This window comes from Pteropus alecto, unplaced genomic scaffold, assembly GCF_000325575.1.
Source record: "Pteropus alecto unplaced genomic scaffold, ASM32557v1 scaffold204, whole genome shotgun sequence".
Lineage (NCBI taxonomy): Eukaryota > Metazoa > Chordata > Mammalia > Chiroptera > Pteropodidae > Pteropus > Pteropus alecto.
Window position 1 is genome coordinate 904862 of NW_006435766.1, and position 6158 is coordinate 911019.

Genomic DNA, 6158 nt, shown 5'->3' on the forward strand with positions numbered 1-6158 from the left:
GTGAAGAATCATCTCAAAATTCTCAGTTTCCCTAACATAAGCACCTACTAGGGACCAGGGATGGATAAGGGAGTCACCACAAATATATATTTCAGCATATCATTCAGTGAGTATTTTTTAAATTGTCTAATTCAGTTGAAGTGAATAATGCTTGAGGTATCTAATGACAGGTCAGATTTCAGTCATAGGGGAGACAACATTCAATAAGGGTCTTCTATAATTTAAATATTATTTCATAATGAATTCCTCCCAAATAATATTTGTTATCTCATAGTTTCGGTGTGTCAGTAATCTAGGTAAGACTTAACTGGGTTCTCTATTTCAGGATCTCTCAAAAGGCTGCCATCCTGATGTCGGCAGAGGCTGTGCTTCCATCTGGAAGCAAACCTGGGAAGACCCGGCTCACTCGCATGGTTGCTGGCAGCAGTCAGTTCCTCATGGGCTGGACTGAGGAGGCTCCCAGGTCCCTGCCATGTGGGCCCTTCCATATGGAGGCTTATTATACTAGAGGGGACGCGGGAGGTGAGCCTGAGAGAGACAGAGAGACAGAGAGAGAGAGAGAACCAGCAAGATGGAAGTCACTTTTTCCTTTAACCTCATTGTGGAAGAAACATCCTTTCACTTTTGCTGCAATTTATTCACCAGCAACAGGTCACTAGGTGCGGCCTGCAGATAAGAGGGGGGGCCACGTAGGGAGTGAATACCAGGAGACGAGGATCATGGTGGGCCATGGTAGAAGCAGCCTAGAACAGGTCTTGTTCCTAAGTCTAACACTTCTTCCTTCTAAACTGCAACTTAGGAGAAAAGAAGAGTGAGTCCTGATGCCTCGGGGCTGCTCCAGTGCCAACGTTCTTCCTCGCAATTCGGCCCTCGTACTCAGCACTCCAGATGGCCTGGTGACAGACGGAGCGTGGGCTGGGTTTGGAGCTTGGGCTGCCAAGTGTGACAAGGTGCTTAACTTCTCTTAGTGAGTCTTGCTGTGTGCTAGGAAAATAAGGTACACCTTGTAGGAACTGTGAGGAATAAATGACTTAGCATCATAATGTCTGATCAATTCTAGCACCCAATTATTTTCTTTCCCTTACCCTGTGTTTTGAGGTATTTGTTGTCTTTCTGACAGAAAGCTCTGCCACCCTGTTCTCTTCCCTAAGACTTCTCTGGGCCCATAACCCCTGAGGCTTTGCTTTGTGGTTCCCCTCTCTGATCTCCCCCTCATCTCGGCAACCACACCACCTTCTACCTGTTCCACACAGCTCGATTTGGGAGTTCAATCAATTTAGCACTTTGATGGATATGGTCTTTTAGTTCTGGCTTAATTCTTTCTTAATTCTTTCACGTTGGAAATGACATCTCCTAAACAGTTGGCTGACCGAAGGTCGTAGCTGAGCCCAAGATATTTTCTTTCTTTAAGTGTCTGGCCTAGTGTTCTGCCCCTAGTACCTGCTCAATACTTGCTGAATTGATTTAAATTAGTTCTTATCCCTCAATCAGAATGAAATTGATTTTATCAGGTTGCCTTTCTGCACTGCTATTAAGCAGGGAATTACAGGATTGACGAGCTGACAGGTTCCCAAAGAATCTGGACTTGCTTTCAATTGATCAATGAGTCAAGAACACTTCAGGGAAGCCGCCATGAGGAAAGCACCATGCGGGGTACGAGGAAACACAATGTACAATCTTTGCTCCCAGGCTGCTGACAGACCAGTGATACCAATAAGATGTGAGCACACAAAAACATTACTAATGATGAAAAACCAAACATGAGAGTGCTCAGTGGATAGAACATACAAAGAGCTCTGTGTAAGAGAAATCGCAAGGCTGGAGTGGCCGGGGAGAGCTCTGTAGCGGGAGGGTGAGCAGGACTCGGGCTGATGGTGAGAGAAGGGGACAGGGAGACCTTCCAGTCCAGGGTAATGTTGGGGACTCAGGAATGCAGGATGTGATTTGATAAGGAGGGAAAGCTTAGAGATGGGACGAAATGGAGAAAAGGCTGGAAGAGTAGTCTGAATCAGGGGAAGCCTCAAAGCCAAATGAAGAAAGTTGAATATTTTGTCCCAGATTGTCAGGACCTATGAGGTTCTTGACCTGCAGAATGACTGGAGAATGTTGGCTCTGAGGAAAGTCGATCTGGCTTCAGGATACAGCCCAAACTAAAAACTCCAAGTGCAGATGACACTGAATAGTTTAGAAAGCGACCCTTTGACCTCAGGACAACCTGGTCCTGACCACCAGGGACTGTTCAGGGGCAGAGTGGCTGTGTTCTTCAGTCTCTCTGTGTCCATATGCACTGGACACTCCTCACTCAGATAGGGCACTGTTTCTACATGCTGTTTCATGCAGCGGGTCTTTCTTGTTGCAAAAGAAACAAAACAAAAACAAAAGCAAGGAGTCATTTGAGAATTCTTGCAACATCTGTGCAAGCTGGTAATAGACAAATTTTCTCTTACCTGGGAACATAGCCTCACTGAGCTGCAGAATCAGAAAAATTAAAAAATGAATAGACCTAATAGGTTTTTTAAATGTGTCCCACCCAGACAGTTCCCAACTGTTCCCCACAGTATGGAATTAAATTACTCTAAAACACAACTGCTTTCCAAGAAGCCAGATAATCTTCATAATTTATGGAATTTAAGGAGAATAATACACTTCAAAAACAAATTATGATTTTGAAGTTATTTAAGCAAACCACCGCATAAATGTGTTGGGAAATTCCCTCGGAAACATAACAAACCTAAAAAGGAGTCAAAGTAAATATCTTGACTGTGTTTCCCTAGTCTTCAGGGAGCGATGCTGCTGTCAATCATTGTCAAGCTGGCAAGGTGAGCAGGCTCTTCTGTGAACAGCGGTGGTGGTCTCTGCTTATGGGGCAAGAGTGGAATCATTAATACTGGAAAGATTGTTGAGTACGGGGTCTCGGCCTGGGTGCAAGAGCTCTGAGTGTGTTATGAACTGGACACCAAAGCCCCCAACAGTCAGTTTACATAAAAGGCTTCCACTGGAGGAGAAGAGGGAATAGGAAAGCAGGACCAGGGGATGAGGGATAGAGAGCACAGTGACTGTCTATTAGAATACAGTTTTCTGAACTTCCCTATAAACTCCTTTCCGAGCTCCATCAACAGAAGGAGACTGCCAGGAGGAACTTAGGAGATGTTTTCACAAAGGAATCTGTAAAGAACAACTAACATTTTGGGGCACTTATTTTGTTTTAAGCATGGAACCAAGCAGTTGCATTATCAGTTAATCTTCAACCAATCTATGAGGTAGGTACAATTACTGTCCTCATTTCCCAGATAAGGAGCCTGATGCTTCGAGGGCTTAAAATCCAAGATTGCCCAGCATGGAAGTGTTCAAACCCAAGTCAGCTGACTCAAGCTCATGCTCCTTGGTACTGCACTAAATTGTGCACAAGCAAGGCTGGGAACAGTATTACCCAAAGCAGTGGCAATGGGAGGGACACAGTGAGCTTCAGTGGGGGCACTGAGGGCTCCAGGAAACCAGGATCTGGGCATAGGCATTGGGGAATTCACAGAGCGCACCAGTAGCAGAGACAGTGGCGCCTTGGGCCACAGAGAGGAGCGAGGCAGGGCACAGTGAAGAGCAAGAGAGAACTAAGGGTCTCAGAGACATTAGGGTAGGGTATCTTCAACATGTAGACAGCAGTGGAAGAGATTATGTGAGAAGGGACGGAATGAGAGAAGAGAACAGAAGAAACACAGATTCCCGAGGAACACCAACATTTTGGGGATGAACAAAGGGATCTCAAAATCAAGCCCAAGAAGGAGAGGTCAATATTCTATTGACCCAATTTTATTAAAACACGTTGAATTTCATTGGAGATAACTCCCAAATAAAGTCACTAAAGAATCTAGAAGCCTTTCTCTTTTTAAAACTTTTCTACTTCAGACTCACATCAACATCCTTTTTCTGCTCTCGCTCTCTCTCTCTCTCCCTCTCTCATTGTTTACAGAAACATTACATGTTTGCTTTAAGTGAAAAAAAAAAGAAAAATTAGAAAGACACCACAGTGAAAAAAAATTTAATTTCTTTAATGGAGTTTCATGCAAAGCAACGTTTATTGAGTACCTACTATGAGGAGAAAAAATAACCCAGAAGGAGCCAGATTAATTTCATGGTCAATTATTTTCACAAAGTTAACCTATCAGAAGTGATGGATGTAGTGTCCTTGGTGCCATCTGGGGACAGCAGGATGTGATCCAAGCGTGGAGTACATTTGGAAATATGCAGCTGAGCTGTTTGGTCAAACCAAAGGATAGTGGAGCCTGAATCGCTAGACAAGGACTTGCTTAGGGTAGAAGTAAAACCAAAGCCAGAAATAAGCCTTAAACACAACATTGGAATTAAATAAATCCTTGCAGTTAACTGGGTGTAAAGATCAATATGGAGATTTAAGCATCAGAATCATGCCTCAGAGCTAGCCCGAGATCAGGGATTCGGGGTGCACTAATGGGGTATTGAAAGGTTCCAATTATTTTTAAAACAATGGACCAGTCTCATCTGGACTTAAGTAGACCTGATTCCTGTAATATGTGGATGAATCACTTTGTAAGACGTTATGCTCTCTCTGAGGGACTTTCATCTTCATATTCACCAAAATGCTATTTAACACGCGTGTCCCTAAAAACCCTAGTATTTGTGGGTGGTTTTTGTTTTTTGTTTTTTTCCTAGCTGATGGTCTCATTTTCACAAGCAAGGCCATAGACCTTAGCAAGGGAAAGTTTATAAAGAAAATGGGCAATGAGAAGATGCACCATGATTAAGTCAGCCTAAAGAAGGATGTAGCATCAGAAAGGAAAAAGGAACAATAACAAATCCATTAAAGTTACACTGTGGCAACAAGAATGTGCCCTCTGGCAACAGATAACTCCTTAATGTGAAGATTTCTTTAATGAAAGCTATTAACCATGCCCACACTTTAGGCCTTTGTTCTCCTTTATAAGAAACTTTTAATCAGAGAGGGAGCAGCATTTCCTACCCTTCAAGGGTGATCAATACTCCTACCTGTGCCAAGAGGCCATCAGCCAGAGCCAGCATTTTTGCCGGTCTCTCCAGCACTCGAAAGGATAGTTGGCACTCCTGACAGTCTCTTAATAGCCAACATTGTTAAATAGTAATCACATGGCTCTAGACTTCTCAGCTTCTTGTCATCTCTGAATTCTGAGGATTGCATAAATGCCAGGCACATGTTTCTTGTCCCATCTCTCCTATCCTCTCCAGGATGAGCTAGAAAAATTGTATCCCAAATCCCACTATGTTCCATGAGTTCTCTGTGTCTCTGGCTCACCCTCAATTTGAGCTCTAGTGAAAAGTAGTCATCTTGTAGGCATATTCTGGAGAAAGGATTTGGGAGGAGGGAGACTCTGGGGTGACATCCACCCTCTAGAGAACCTCTGCCTTCCATAGGACTCTAGCTGCTCTTCCCCCGCTAGAGTCTCACCCACCATCCTGGAGCTCAACCAGCAGCTAAGTGAGAGAGAGCCCGTATGTCTGGTATTTGTAAAAGCTGAGCTTTTGAACAATTCTTTTTCTAATTAAACTTTGGAATCATTTGATAAAGGCCACTTGGAAAAGATCAGGCCAAGAGTTAATCATTGTGAGAGAACTTTCACTTTACAGGATTAAGGAAAGAGGCAAACCGGATGTAAGGCCTTTGTTTCCGAACCGACCTGAGGGTTTAGAAAACTTCTTGGGCTCTTCCTTATTGCATCCAGCTTTTTTTTTTTTTTTTAAGGAAGATAAACTCTCCCAAACTTCTCTCATATATGCTCAGTTGCAGGTAGTTTCTCTATTACCTTCTCTAGTTTAAGTCACTGGTCAATATGAACTAATTCCACCGAGCAAGTAGATATGTGGAGCAATCAGAATAATTTTGGTCAGTTATACTTACCCATAGAACATGGAATGGTTACTACTTAGGAAGAGATCGGGTTATTCCTATACAGGAGCCAATTGGCAATAAGTGCGGAGAAGCAGTCAGGGGAGCTGTTTCAGGTACAGAGTAAATAAATCTACTACTCCCAGTCTATAAGAAAGGAAGCTAAGCAATAACTTATTTTTGGTGGTATTTCTTCCTTTTTTATATATACATTATATATATGTGTGCATATGTGTGTGTGTGTGTGTGTATATATATATATTAT